At 48.1% G+C, this 15,847-nt stretch overlaps 1 protein-coding gene across 1 annotated transcript in view; it reads right to left on the bottom strand.

Moving 5' to 3' along the window:
• The window catches only part of gse1b (Gse1 coiled-coil protein b), a 172,331-nt gene extending 162,289 nt beyond the window's left edge, over nt 1–10,042 (bottom strand). The window contains exon 1 of the mRNA XM_080843156.1: nt 9,915–10,042. The gene's annotated coding sequence lies outside the window, so the exon portion shown is untranslated. The remainder of the gene's footprint in view (nt 1–9,914) is intronic.
• Nucleotides 10,043–15,847: the final 5,805 nt, after the last annotated feature.

Genomic DNA, 15,847 nt, shown 5'->3' with positions numbered 1-15,847 from the left:
AAATACCTACACACACACACTCACACACTCACACACACACACACACACACACACACACACACACACACACACACACACACACACACACACACACACACTACATGACTCATATCCCCAGTGTAAGCCTGTGTGTGTGTGTGTGTGTGTGTGTGTGTGTGTGTGTGTGTGTGTGTGTGTGTGTGTGGTTGTTTTATGTGCTCAAAAAGGATAAGAAGAGAAAGAATGAGGAGATAAAGTGGATGCTTGCCCAGCAACAACAACAACAGAGAGCGTAAAAGAAACAGCCAGTGTTTATTAAGACCACAGTAAGAGCATGCCCCCAGCATGCCAACATACGGCCCTGTAATTATGGGCTGTTTCGCGTTTGAAAAACATGCTCTCTCGTGAACACTGCCAAAATGGCCGATCAACGTGACGCCAATTCCACAGGAACTTTTGGCTGCAGACAGAAAACCACAAACCTAAAGAACACAATCAATTTAACCACACAAAAAAACCTAACGGAGGAGGAAATCTGCTCCCCACATCGAAGTAATCTCTGCGATAGCACTTATCTTTTATCTAAGGTGGAGGTTTAAACGATCAAAGCCAGATGGAAGTCTCCTTGGGCAAGGCAGGGGGGCTGGTGTGTGTGTGTGTGTGTCGGGGGGGGGGGGGGGGGGGGGGGGGGGGTTACAGAGACACGGAGACTGCTCTGTACTGGTGATTGCCTGGGTCGCCATGGTTGCAGAGATTGACCGTGGTGATATAGCACGAGCCGGAGGAGAGCACACATATCTATTATGGGTCTCGACACGACATGTTTGTGTTCCCAAGCTCCTCGGCTGAAGAGAAACAGCAGGGAAACTCGATCCATCCTTCAATCCACAGTGCTTGGATCCACTTAGATGAAACCCTGTTCGGAACCGTGGCTGTTTGTGATGTGGTAGGTGACGCACGCTATCACCTAAACACACACACACACACACACACACACACACACACACACACACACACACACTCACACACAGATAGAAAGAGAGGGGGCGATGCAGATATATGAGCACATAAAAACACAAAAATATATTATTTCATGCGCACACACACAAACACACACTCCTCCCTTCTCTTTCCATCCACAGGGAGGCAGGGGCATAACCTCCTGCCCACCCCATGAGAGACTAATAGAGCTGGCTCCTGGCCCAAGCCACTGTCTCCTGCCTAATTCCCACTGCCCCAAGGCCATAGCACACCACTCAACAGACTTTTAACCACAAAAACACTCCAAATCTCCCCCCACTCTTTCTCCTTCTCCCTCTGTCTCTCCATTCTCTCTCTCCCTCTCTCTCTCTCTCTTTAGCTGTTACTATTTTGCTGTAGCCCTCACCCCCACTATCTCTCTATCTCTCTCTCTTTCCTTCTCTCTTTGCTCCCTCCCTGTCACATCCTGGCTGTACCACTCCTCTACTCTCTCTCTCTCTCTCTCTCTCTCTCTCTCTCTCTCTCTCTCCACATCTCTGTCTCTTTTTCATGCTTGGGCTAAGCCTGGAGTGGAGGCAGTCAGTGTGGAGGGAAAAGAAGGGCAGTGAAATGGCACCCTGCCAGGCCTGGCACTGCCAAGAGACTCTGAGAGAATGCTCGGGTCTTCAGTGGCATTTTAATCGTGCGTGCACCCAACCCACTCATACACACACACACACACACACACACACACCGGACACACACACACACACACACACACACACACACACATAATAAGAGGAAGCAAATACATACACCCATACAGAGCAAAAGAAACATACATACAGTATACAGTAAATGCACACACACACCCACACAAAATGTGCATGTGGCACACGTACACAAAAAGGAAACATGTGCACACACACACACACACACAGGCACACACACAGACACACACAGACACACACAGACACACACTCAGACACACACATACACACACACACACACAGCCATCTGCTCTCTTTCTCTGATGCAGCCGCTAGCCTGTCACTGTCACTTGCAGCTGGGCAACCCTCCTGTCACCTCTGCTGCTGAGGGAAAGAGAGAGAGAGAGAGAGAGAGAGAGAGAGAGAGGGATGGAAGAGGGAGAAAGACATCCTTTCATCCATCTCTTTATGTCCTTCCTTCCTCTCTCTCCCTTCTTGAGAGGGAAAGCCCACAAGTTGTTTTACCCAGAAGATCCCTGGAGAGAACAACAGCCGGTCAGTAAAGTAGTAAACAGTCATTCCAGTAATACCTCTACATTGTGCGCTAACATACACCGCATAGGCACATGTGGGTCATAAATCTGCTCAGCCCATGCACTTCTACAGCCCATACCTAAACATCTACAGGGTGTTTGTGTGAGTTCAATCAAATAGCATTGGATTATGCACTCCACCTCTGAACAATGCTCCTCAATGAGCACTCCACTGGTGTGAATGAGAGTGTTTATACTGTGTGTGTGTGTATGTGTGTGTGTGTGTACTGTATGTGTGTGTGTGTGTGTGTGTGTGTGTGTGTGTGTGTGTGTGTGTGTGTGTACACTCCTGTGTGTATATGTGCAGTTCTCAGAGCGGGTCTGGATGAGTTCAAAATGAGAGGGCAGGAAAACAGCCACCCAATTTAACAAGCTTTATTACCGGCGCTAACCCCACCACCACCACCGCTACCGTCCTCTCTCCCTCCCTCCCAGACAATGGCTGTGTGCAATGCCAATCCACAGAACCGGCTCCTATTGTTTTCCATGGCCCTAAAGAGGTGCTCCGCTCGCTCTGATCGTTAAAACCCCTTCACTAATGACCTTCAGGAATCCAGGAATCTACTGTAACACAAAGAAACACCTCTCTCCCCCCCCCCCCCCTACACACACACACACACACACACACACACACACACACACACAAACACACACACACACACACCACTACACAGGCAGCCAAACCAGAGTCAGTGCGGAGAGTGGTGTTTGAACCATCAGCTCAGACAGCTCAGAGATCCAGGCTCCGGACCAGACGCCTGAGAAAACAGAGCCTCCGGCGGTTGCCAAACACTGCTGCATTTAATCCCCGTCCAACTCCTTGCCCCTCTATTTCACCCACCCCTCAGCATGAGGTCTATAAAGATGAATCTCTGGCAACACGGCATCTTGCAAGGCGCCGGCCACCCCCTCTTCCCCTCTTCGACCCCACCCCGACGCCCCCTCTCCTAACCACAGCACAAACCAGAGGCTATAATCAGGCTCTTTGGGGAGGTTGGGGCTGCTGAGTATGTGTTAGATGAAGCACTTGACAATCAGCAAACACATGGGTGTGAGGCTTTGGGAACATGGTCGCACGCCATCAGCAGTGGCCTTGAACCCCCCCCACCCCCACAGAGTCAAAAGGCAACACAGACATATTTCACAAACAAATTCCCCTCACATCTGCCAAGCTCTGTAGATTTCCAAAGATACTCGGTAGCCTCACACATATGCTCTCACAGAGGAGAGGCTCATGACTGTGAACCATGTAGACCTCTCCTGATAAAGGAGTCAGACATGTTCTCTCTTACCACGAAGCAGTCTAGTCCTGGCCTCCTCCCCTCTCTGGCTGTCCATCGCTTTCTGGCACCTCTTCCCCTCCAGCCCACTCTGTATGTCCCAATGCTTGGCTTGGTCTCCGGTGGGTTCAAGGGTCGTGTTCCTCTCAGTGCTCTCGTCTGACCCACGGGCTTCACTGTAACTGAACACTGCTGTAGATGCTCTGACTCTAGAGTTGACTCTGGTGGGAACTTCAGGGTGTATGTGTGTATGTTTTTGTGTGTGTGTGTGCTCCAAAAGCTGGCTAAAATGCCTATCTCTCTTGGCATCAGTCATTCTCAGTCACTCTCTCCTTCTCGCTCTCATTCTTTCTCTCTCTCTCTCTCTCTCTCTCTCTCTCTCACTCTCTCTGTGACTTGAGCTGTGTGTGAAGTCTTTCTAGAGGCTCCAGAGGCGAAGGCTTTGTGTACCCCAGTTGGTTGGCAAGGCTGGCTGTGGTCAGTCAGATTTCAGACACACTTAACCCCCACCAACGCCCCCCCCCCCCGCCTCTGCTGGTGACTTCCTGTGTTGTGGGGGACTGTGGGAAACCTGCGCTCTATCTTGGCTGGGATTATTTTTCCGTTATTGTGAGCTCCTTTCTTCGACCGGTTCCTCTTTTAGAAGGAGGAATGGCAGTCTTTTTTTTTCATTCTTCATGTGGCTCCACCAGTCTGCAGCTCAGCTGGATCCCCTCCCCCCCCCCCCCCCCGTCCAAAGTCCTGTGTCCATGCAGTGTGACAACAGCAGACAGTAGCAAAGACTTCCTTCAGCCCCCCTCCCCCCTTTCTCTGTCTGTCTGTCTGTCTGTCTTTCTTTCAAGCTGGTTCATACACTCTCTTCTCTCTCCCCACCTTTCTCTCTCGTTGCACCGCAGCTCAAACAGCAGATGTAATGCGCTGTCTGTTAAACCGCAGCTGTGACCACCTGCCTTACTGCTTCCTGTTTGTAGACACAGCCGCGTGAAAAAGCACAGCTCTCTGCTGAGTAATGGCCCTCGTCTTCATGCAGGCCGGAGCCTCTCGTGACTCCACTGCACTATCGCGCACGGCCTATCAGCCCTCCCCATCTGGTGAAGGGTGGCGGGGGGGGGGGGCAGTGGAGTGGCAGGAAGGGAGCAGCCCAGCCCAGTTTCATGGTTCCTCCATCAGATAGACAGATGGCAAGGGAAGGGAAGGGAAGGGATGGGAAGCAGCTCTTTCAAGTTCTGGGAGCCGAAGTGAGAAAAAAACTCAGAAAAACCTGATTTTCCACACACCTGATGCGCCAGGTATGCGCCAAGATGTCTTTCCCAATGGCCTCAAAGGTGTGGATTGCATACAAATTGTCGTAATAGCATTCGATCAACCTATGCCCTCTGGTGAACCTGCAGGCCCCTGTCTTCCCTAGATGACTCCAATAACCAATTCATTCTCAGTCACAAAAACAAAGTCAAAGGCACTTTCTGAACTCGTTCTGTGCCCTATAATAAAACTAAAGAAACCTATTTCAGCAGACCTTTCTACGCAGTTGTGCAGTGTCTCGGCCTGGTTTGGGCTGTCACTGCTCATCCTGTGCCATGCCTCAGCCTCAGCCTGGCCCACTGCCTCAGTCATTGCAGCCCCTCTGAGTTAGAGCCATCAAACAGACTCCCAGCACTGAAGTGACAGTGCATTAGCCCTTAAGAGTAGCACTTCTGACAGGGCTGTCATTAAGCCCCTTGAGTGGGCACTCACTCACTCACTCACACACACACACACACACACACACACACACACACACACACACACACACACACCCACACCCACACACACACACTCAGCCTTCGACATATGCTGACAACTGTGCCACTGTCACACATACACGCACATGTGCATGCACGCGTGCACACACACACACACACACACACACACACACACACACACACACACTCACATGTGAATGCATGTCTGTTCACACGTATGTGTACAAATTGACAGACGCATACATTCACACAGTCAAACGAGCATAGTAGCACGCATGCAGAGCCACTCACACACCCAAGCGCGTGGTTACACCGGTAAGCTATATTGTACACACTGTAACAGGAGACACTGGTGTGAAATAGAGACCCTTCTTCCCAGGAGCTCTACTGCATTACAAAACAAACAGGGATGTGTCCGTCGCTGGAGCATCGCTTTGTTGGTTATGCATGTTTAAACAAAGCTCAGTGCAGCCAGTGCGCTGGTAGCAGTATCAGCCACGCCATTTAACCCCCTGCACCGGAGAAAGGGAGATACGCTTGTATGGATGGGTTTGAGCACCCCTGTGGAAACGACAGATTTTGTTCATTTTTAAAGTGAAAGAAGTAAATGGAACCTCTGCAGCGAAGAAACTTTCACTTTCTAATGATGTGTTACTACTTAGGTTATTAAATTGAACAGTAAACGTGGCCTGTGCAAATGTTCAGCACTTAGTAATGCTCCTTTGGCAGCTTCACAATTACTTTTGTAGACAGCTAAAAGTCTCTTTCTTCCAGATGGTTTTCAAGCTCTGAGATACATTTAGGGGGTCATGTTTAAGATTTACCAACACATTTTTAATCATACCTAAATATGGGGACTGCAGGACATTCCAAAATATACTGTTTGCATTTCTCAAATGCAGCTCCTTTTTGCTCCCCTTTTCACCTCTGGTGGCCAAATAACACAATTGTTAACTTCATCTGTTCATGGCACTTATTTCCGAAACGACTCTGGACTATTTAGATTTGCTTCATACTTAATGAATTACCATTCATGATTAGGTCGTTGGTAACGTCTCCCTCTGATGGCTGTTCTACTTAGAAGTGTGTTGATGTTTATGAAAGCAGCACTGCACAGTGGAATGGTGCACCACCACACATGTATCAGATCAATCTTCCTGCAGGTATTTTAAGTTGTAAGAGAGATGCAGTTTTATTTGAAAGTGTCCTTGGTCCTCAAGATCTCATCTTGACCTCCACAATTACCTAAAACAGCCATTTCTTGACAACATTACAGTCATTGGGAAGTGCAAGATTAAAATGCTTTTGTATCTTTTTCTTACCATCTGCTGCTTTGTGGGCATCAGATTCAGGTTCATTCAGATGCTCTGTTAGTTGCTCAGAGGAGCCTATCTTTGTTGAGCGTTGAGTGTTGAGTGTTGCCACAACATTTGAGGAGTCAGAGAATTCCTCAGCTTCTGGAATAATTTTTCATAAAATAAAAAGTAATATTTGAAGAAATCATCTTTTTCAATTCTTCTTTTGCTGCAGGGGTTATATTTACTTATTTTCACCCTTCAGTTTTCCTCAGGGATGCCCCAACTTTTGCCTATAATTGTATATCCTCAAAACACCCCATACCGAAGCCATAATTACAATACAATAAACAGAGACAGAAAGGAGAAATTACAGAGAGAGAGAGAGAGAGAGAGAGAGAGAGAGAGAGAGAGAGAAAGAGAGAGAGCTGTTATCCTATGATAAGGCACTGCATTTACACACACACCTCACACGCACCTGGCAGGGAAATTGACCGAAACATGTATAATCTAAAGCACTGTGGCACACACTCTACGCTTCCGTCTTAAATAAGGCATGCCACTGCTCTCGTCTTGCCGTGTGAGGAGAGCAGACACATAAGAGTGGTTGTATAAGATGGAGGACACAACCCTGAGACACCCACCACTGGAGGTCTCCTCCTCCGCGGAGCACTACTGATCCTTCCCTACAGCAGGCAGCCAGGGTGGCAGAGCCGGGGTGATGAGGGGGCATGCTGGGTGCAGTTTGCTGCCGTGAGGCCCCCCTACAACATGTGGGGGTGGTGGGTAAGTTTGAGCTGTTCGGTGGGGAGGGTGCTCCGGGCAAAACTGCAGCGCATCAGGGTGTCATCAGCCAGCCTCATCAAGCGGAGAGAGAGATAGACAGAGACAGGGAGTGGGAGAGGAAGATAGAGAGATGGATGGAGAGAGGGAAATGAAGCGAGAATGAGAGAGAGAGCAAGAGAGAGACCAAGTACAGATAGAGGGAAAGAGAAAGACAGATAAGAGGAGCGGCAGACAGAGGAGAGAGGGAAGGAGAGAGGGAAAGAGAGAGGGAGACAGAGGGAGGAGAAGAGCGGTGCAGTGGGAGGCTGAGTGCCTGAGTGGTGATGAGAGGAGACAGGAGCACTTTCCACATAAATGCGTAGCAGCGACCGAACCTGGCCACCGTTGTTCAGCTCCTGGGCAGACACTGGCTCTTCCACTCTCTCTCTCTCTCTCTATCATTTTCTTTCTCTCTCTCTCTCACTCTTTTTGTCTCTCTCTATCCCTTTCTCCCTCTCTCTCTCTCTCTCTCTCCTATTCCAGTTTGTCTGTCAGCAGCACTTCCAGCATATAAGATGAACTCACTGTGTCTGTGTAGGAGGTTTACAGGGCTTCAGGGAGACATATGTATGACGCGTATAGAACACGTATGACATGCCTGTCAACCATCCTATTCTCCAAAACAGTTTGTGTCACATTTAGAATGGTGTCAGGATTATCAGCCAGTGTCAGCAAAATGTCAGCATGTACAGTCAGTAGTGTCCTGTAGGCAGACTAATAGTTGAGCCAAAGCATTGCATGTTTGCAAACTTCCCCAATCCAGAGCTGAACAGGCCCATCATTACTGATTCCCAGCAGACAGCCATTACACCTTAATGCTATATCCGGCATGTAAATGATGACTACAGTAAATACAATCTGACAGTCTGACTCCTCCGGTCGCTTTCTGTTTTAGTAGGAGCGTGTGGGAATACTCTATGAATAGCCAGGGGATGCTAACTATAACTCAGAATGACTGGTCAAAATGATGGGCTATCCTCTCACATTCTCTCTACATCACATTCCACCAAGACACTCAACTCTTCAGAGGAATAGGTTTTACTTATTTTATGTTGAATATTTTAAACCTCGACGGAGCTGTCAGGCACTATACAGGCGATCTCATCAGCGCCACGAGCGCGTCGGCCACGTCTGGCAGCCAGATAAAGCCCCTCTTATCGAGTGTGACAAACACGGGCCAAGGGAATGCGTCGGCATGAATTAAAACAGCAGCAAGCTCGTCCGAAATGCGATGATTATTCAAAATGGGCCCACACCTCTACAACGTTTGCTGGGAAATAGCCGCTGTGATGCTATGTATTCATGCTAGTGATGAATACTGGAACAAGAGGGCAGTGAGACAGACAGTACATGGTCCAAAGAGCTGAGAGGGTCATAATACTCTGAAATCGGAAAGCACCTGTGATTTACTGTTTGGTGAGTGGGATTGAATTCCAAGCTGAAAGCGTTGTAACCTAAAACTGGGGATCCCCATCCTGAACAGATGATGCACTGTGCATCGCCCTCTGGGGTCGCGGTCTTCATTTACATGACATTGACATGCACCAAATTGTTCACCCATTCTCCTCATTTAACCAGACATGAAAAGCCTCACACTCAGAGTTAGCCTTTGAGGGCCTAATTTGTATTAATAGTGATTAACAGTGAAGGTCATTCTGAGCCCGATGCCCCATGTTAAGTCGTGCCAGAGAGTGTGGCTGAGAACAGGAAGAGGGGTTAAATAAAGGGGTTGGGGGATGTCGGCCTGTGTTATTCATCACGCCTAGAGGCCGGTGGTGTGTGTGTGTGTGTGTGTGTGTGTGTGTGTGTGTGTGTGTGTGTGTGTGTGTGTGTGTGGGTTTAGTCAGGGCACTGGGCACTAAGCCAGGGGAAGGATCAAGGGAGAAGCAATGCCTCTGCAGAACATCCAGCCGTATCATTTCCATAACATTTACATCTCACCATTTAGAAAGAGCCTCGAGGCAGAGAAACGCGCTCATGACCTAAGTGAGAGATTCATCACGTGGTGTTGTGCACACAAGGAAACCAAACCCCTTGACCTTGGCAACGTCAGCACCACCTACCTGCACCTGAGTACCAGGAAAAAGCAGTGGCTGAGATGAAAAAGGAGAGGCATGTAAACCCTGTTCTCACTGCGAAAGCATGCATGGGGAAATAGCTTGTGTGAAGTAAACAAACAAATTTTAAAATAAGCAAATGCTTATGGAACTAGAGCAAGGGACTTGCAGTTCGAAAATCCCCTTCCATCTTTGCTTATACATTAGCTATCTGGCTACCCTGGGACATTTTCGCCTGCAAAAGCCTCTAACAAATAGTTGAATGATTTCCCACCATGTGAGAGCGTTTTAAAAAGATAGGTTGCTGGCTTTGAAAATGTAAACTCAATTACGGCGTCTCTTTGATGCAATGATGCCACTCATGTGAAACGGGATGAAAACAGGAACGATGGGCAAAGAGACGACTCACACAATGAGAGCGACTGAGACAAAAAACACTCAGGCCCACGGGGCGTGACAGCCAGGGGACTCACTTGAAGATGGGCAGTCAGTTCGCTCGGTCTCCTGGGCAACGGGGTGTGAAGTGGCCGCTCCGTCCCTGGGGTCAGACGCAGGGGCAGGGCATGACTCTGGCACTTCCCCCACTGCCGACTTTATATGACCCGCCTCCGTCTCCTTGTTGCTGGCTGACACGTCATCCAACACAGAATTCTGTGAAAAGAAGAGCAATTGTTCAATTATTTTGATTACAACCTTTTACCCTTAATGTGCATGGTCATTACATGGAGTAGAACACTGGGGTTGTAAGCACTGAATGGCAAGTTTCCAGGAAGCATTTCTGCAAATATTCTTCGAGCAACAACGACAGCATTTCTGCATCTCATTTTTGCATCAAGTCTTTTTGCAGTTGACTATTCTTTGTTTCCATATGCAGAAAACATCACAATTCAATATCCCCATTCCACAGAAGGTCCCTCGTGGGACAATAACTGACTAGACTGCGCCGTCAACATTTTGTCATCTGCAACACACTTTTTCCGGCAGACGTCCCTGCTCTGATTACAGGTATGAGGAAATGGAGAAGCAGAGGGTATCCGGCACGGTGTATGAAAGGCCCATCCTCTACTGATGTGACAGGCCCTAGATGGGTGACAGCTTGCTTGGGATGTGTGCTGTGGGGGTGAGAGAGAGAAAGGAAGGACATGAAGAGATGGATTAAAGGATATCTTTCTCCTTCTTCCATCCCTCTCTCTCCCTCTCTTTTTCTCTTTCTCTCTTTCTGTCTCTGTTTCTGTCTGCTCTGAGGGGTGGTGGTGGTGGTGGTGGTGGTGTAGTGTGGTGGGTAGGGGAGACAGACATGGAGTGGATGCAGCAATGTGGATGTGCGTTGAAGAGAGAGATGTGGGCTGACCATGAAAGCAAGACGGTGGAGGAAATACAGGAAGCCACTGACAGGCAGAGGACTGGAACAGGAGAGGTGGGAGGAGACTTAAAAGCAGGCGTGATAGCTGCCGCCACTGAGGAGTGGCAGGAAGAGACAGCCACTGAACGCGACATGCATCTCACGAGAAGAGAGAGAGAGAAATAGAGAGAGAGAGAGAGAGAGAGAGAGAGAAGAACTTGCCTAATGAAATAAACATGACTCCCTGCAGTAGAGAAAGAGAGGTGGAGAAACACAATAGCTTGGAGTCAGACTTAACTTCTCTTTTTCTGCTTTTTTTCTGGAAACAACTTTGGTTTTGATAAAAAAGGCAACTAAAAATAAACCCTTACTGGCCCCAATTACTTCTCTTGAGGTGTGAGGCATTTTTAGCTGGAGACAAGACAACACAGAACAGGACAGGATGTGGCAAGTACAGCTCAGACCCACTGTGATTTCCTCCCTGTCTTAGATGCTTGGCATCACATTCATCTCTTAGAAGTGAAAATCAAAATGCATTTTAGGTCTATGGCACTCCCTCTGACACAGGATCACACAGACATGAGCGCACACACATGCACACACACACACACACACACACACACATACACACACACACACACACACACACACACGCACGCACGCACGCACGCACGCACGCACGCACGTACGCACGCACGCACGCACACACAAACTTTGATACAGATTACAGAGTAAGGTCATGTGTTAGCACTAACCATAAGGTCCATTCTCTTAAAAAAAGAAACCTGACACAGAGATGCAGAAATAACACCTTGCAATGTAATGTTAAACATATTTTGATCAAGTGTCAATCTAGCGTGCTCATCAGTCTATAAAGCAAAAGGAATCCATAGTCTGTCTTAGAAGTAGTTCTTGTAGAAGCTCAAGTCTCTATGTGCATGAAGCATATACAGTGGCATCAGCCTGCAGGAGTTTGAGGAGAATCGCATCACCTCCACATTCCTCACTTTAGCTCTTATCTCAGTCTCCTCCGCAAAAAAAGGTGAAGACCAGTGTTAGAGTCTGGAGAAATCCTTCCTCCCACTCAGACAGAAACTTAGCATCCAAGATCAGAAGGCCATTACAGGGTCAACCTTCCTGCAGGAACTGCTGTTTGAGTAGCACATTTAGCCCTCTGTTTTCCACCCTCACAATCTCATAGGATGTGAGAAAAGGTGAGAATTTGAAAAAAATACACTCTTAACCCCTCACAGCATATTCTCATTACCAGATATAAAATAACAGTTACCCAATGGCTGAGTGAGTAATGAGGATCTTTGCGGACTAGCACACACAGCACTGAGGTTGAGGTTTGCACATTTTTTTTTTCAGCTCTAGAAATAAAGAGGTTAGAGTTACTGGGTATGTAGTACAAGCCATGTTAACATTCATCTCATATCTTACACTTTTGTCATATTTTTTGAACTTGTACACTACGTGAACATTTTTATCAGACTGGGCAACACAAGGACATGTGTGCCTAAAGCTCATTATCATACCCACACCAAGAACAGATGGCATGAAGAGACGGAGAAAGCAGAAATGATATTGTAAATGTTTATCACACCACAAGGTGAGATGCCAAGAATTCGTTCTACCTTCACAGATCTGGGAGTGCTCATATGAATCATATAATTAGCTATTGTACAGTTACTTTAAAAAAAACTCATGCATATGGTATAGAGGTCAAATGTGATGTAAAACACATGTTGATGTTTAAGAAAGTAAGGCATGTGATCTTTAATGTTAATATTTGAAAGGACAAAAACATAAAAAGACAAGCAAAAGCAAAGACAACTAATCCCACATAAATGTGTATCTGCATTATCCTTCATGGATACTCTCTCGCATCTTCACTTATGAATGAACTTTCAAGCAGTTGGTTAACCGGCTCCAACACATAAACCCTAATGCAGCTGAGGCAGCAGGTTTCTAAAGCAAGAACACACTTCAGTGCCTACTCTCACAGTAATGAGACCAGGTCTGTCCGCCTCTCTGACAGTAGAGGGAGATGAAGAGAGGACCAAGAATAGCAAAACATGTCAGACCAGGACGGCACCATCATCAGCAGTCCAAGGGCAGATGAGAGAGGGGAATACACAATGACAGAGCTAATCACTCCAAGGCTCTTTTGACAGGACCCATCGACCCACCGGCTCAACTCTGGGATCCAATTAGCACGGTCCACCCTGCGAGGTGTGTGACTGCAGAGGCATCCATGCTCTGCCCTGACATGGGTAGGGTAGGAGTGCTCAGGTCATGTCCCACACTGCACTCTGCTCTGTGCTCCTCCCTTAGCCCCGTAACCTTCGACCTCGGCAGACAGGGTCTTTCATCACCGCACCGTCTGCATCAATATGGCTGCGTGCCGTTTGGTTTGCAGACTGCTCCCATTTTAATTAAGCCCAAGAGACTGACTGGCACCTATGCATACATAAAGGGCCCATTAGTAAGAGCCTGGGTATTCATAAATGCTGCTGACACCTCGGACAGGGGATACGCTTAACAGTCAATACGAGAGAGGCAAACGGGGAAGGCAGCGAATGAGGAATCAATGTGAACAAGTGATTACAATTTATGGGTCACGGCTGAACATGGGTCCGAAAGACAGCTTGGAATGTGGTGTACGTAAGTGCTGAAGTTTACATGTACTCCCCTCAATCATGTCCACCACCGGCGCACCTGGTCCTTCATTTATTTTATATTACGTGTTTCTGTTACAAAATGGGTGGGAAGAGGTGAGAATAAAAGAACTCAGATACTTTTGGCAGCCTTTGTATCATTCCTTTCAATAACTAACACTGAGTAATATGGCAAACCAGCCTTACTGGTCTCAAACCTCTTTTGAAATCTCATCAGAGAACCCCTCACTCTCCCCACTAGGAGGTCCACCATACCCTTCCCCAAAAATGATAACCCCCATCCATCCCACACAGCTCTCAAATTGGGTTTTTGGTGATGTTCCCTTCAGGCAGAGAAAAGATATTTTATCAGAATATGGGTCTGTGAAACTGGTAGGCTAGAAGTATGTGAAGTGTGAGCACAAGGAGGTAATACTCTCCATTAACAATGGGCAGCAGAATGGAAAACAGCAGTGTACTGTACATATAACACATGTGCAGCGTGTTAGTGCATGTGTGTGTAATTGTGTTTGTGATAATGTGTCTGTGTGTGTCTGTGGAGGCTGTACGAGCCACCCTGCTATGTGAAATGAAGCAGTAGACTGCTGATAACAAGCAAGCCTGGACTCCATTTTGAGAAGAAGGTGGGTGGTTTGGGAACAGCAGCTTGCGGCGGCAAGCTCTGCCTTCAGGTCCAGATGACACGAGCACATAATCACACCGCGGAGACAGCATCCCGGGCAAGAATAAGCACGGCTACCTCAGGTGCAATGACATTGCAGGCTGCCGGGGTGTGATCCCTGAAGGGGAAGGGGGGATGTGCTAACAGTGTGTAGCTGAACGGTTTTGCTTTACTCCGCTTGACCTGTAATACAGTACGTCTCCAAATCCAATACGCGCCCCGAAGAGAGCTAAGCCTAGTTGTTCTTCAAAGCAGATTGATTTCCTTCGGAATGTGGCCTGAGGGGGTCCCGGCTGTGTTTACAAACTCTGCACGTGTTCTACCGCAACACTGAACCAACTCAGCTACTGTTGTACAGTATATGGTGAGCACAGTGCAGCTTTTGTTTCAAGCGAGCGCTAACCCTTTTTGGGTGACTGTGGAGAGTGTGAGTGTCTGTGACTGTGGAGCTGTAAACCGAGGCCCGGAGAGATCCCCCTCTACAGCTGCAGGCTGGCCAGCCGAGTGCACTGACAAAGGCTGACATATCACTCCCCGAAATAAGGTGCTGCTGTAAGGAGCCTGTACATATTTCTCTCCTCCTCACCATCCTCACTCGTCCTCTCTCTCTCTATCGTTCTTTCTCTCAACCTAAACATCCATCTTCCTCTCACCGTATCTTCCCCTTCAATTTTTCCTCCTCCTCTCACACTTATCTTGGCCTCCCACGTACCTCTCTCCCTGCCATCTCCGCTGCTAATCTCTCTCCCTACTAATCCATCTCTTGTACTCTCTTTCCTCACTCTTCTTTCTCTCCCCACTGTCCTTATTTCGATTCTCTCCCTCCCTCCACCCCTTCCAAGTTCTTTCCTTCCTTGCTTCCATCCATCCATCCTTTCACCCTTCTTCCTATTTTTCATACCCTTCATTTGCCTCACAGGGTCCTGCACTGGCCTCCTTTTCCACCTCTGTGCTGCAAACCTGCCCCAGCACAATGCCTTGCCCTTGCCACAAGCACAGGTCACTGGGCCTTTCTCTCCCCAGGCCCCTCCGCCCAGGGCCCAGTCACTGGTTCAGGATCAGTTCCTCTGAGGCCCAGCAACAGCAGCAGCAGCAGCAGCATCAGCAGCAGCAGCAGCAGCTGAGAAACAAGCAGACGAGCCTGGCCTGGCTGAACTCTGAGCACCCCGGGGAGGTTATCACAACCAGAACCAGGACAGTCGTCATCACACACACACACACACACACACACACACACACACACACACACACACACACACACACACACACACACACACACACACACATGCACAGACCCACACACACTGTCATATAATGAGGGGCTGGTTGGCTTGAGCAGGCAGGCTTACCCCCATAGAGAGCGATGAGTAAGACACAGGATGTGCTTTTTGGCTGCTAGCATTGCCCCGGCAGCTGCCAGTGCAATTCAAGGAAATAACCTTTAACACCCTCATAAAACATCCTCTCACTCACACACAAAGTCATGCTATTTATAATCAGGAAGAGTCTATTGATGACTGGCGCAGAGCGGGATAAAAAGACATGATTCCCTGCTTTGAGAGAGCAATAATCAACGCCAAATTCAGAGTCAAAAGCTGATACCTCAGTATCTCTTAGTGTTTATTCATAGATCCAAATCGAAATACAGAAAGGGGTTGGAAGTGGTAGAGGCCGTGACTCACCCCTCCACTTTCTCAGTCACTTGCTTACTCTCACAACACC

This window comes from Sprattus sprattus (assembly GCF_963457725.1).
Source record: "Sprattus sprattus genome assembly, chromosome: 8".
In the NCBI taxonomy this organism is placed as follows: Eukaryota; Metazoa; Chordata; class Actinopteri; order Clupeiformes; family Clupeidae; genus Sprattus; species Sprattus sprattus.
This window is presented reverse-complemented; position numbering and strand designations above follow the sequence as displayed.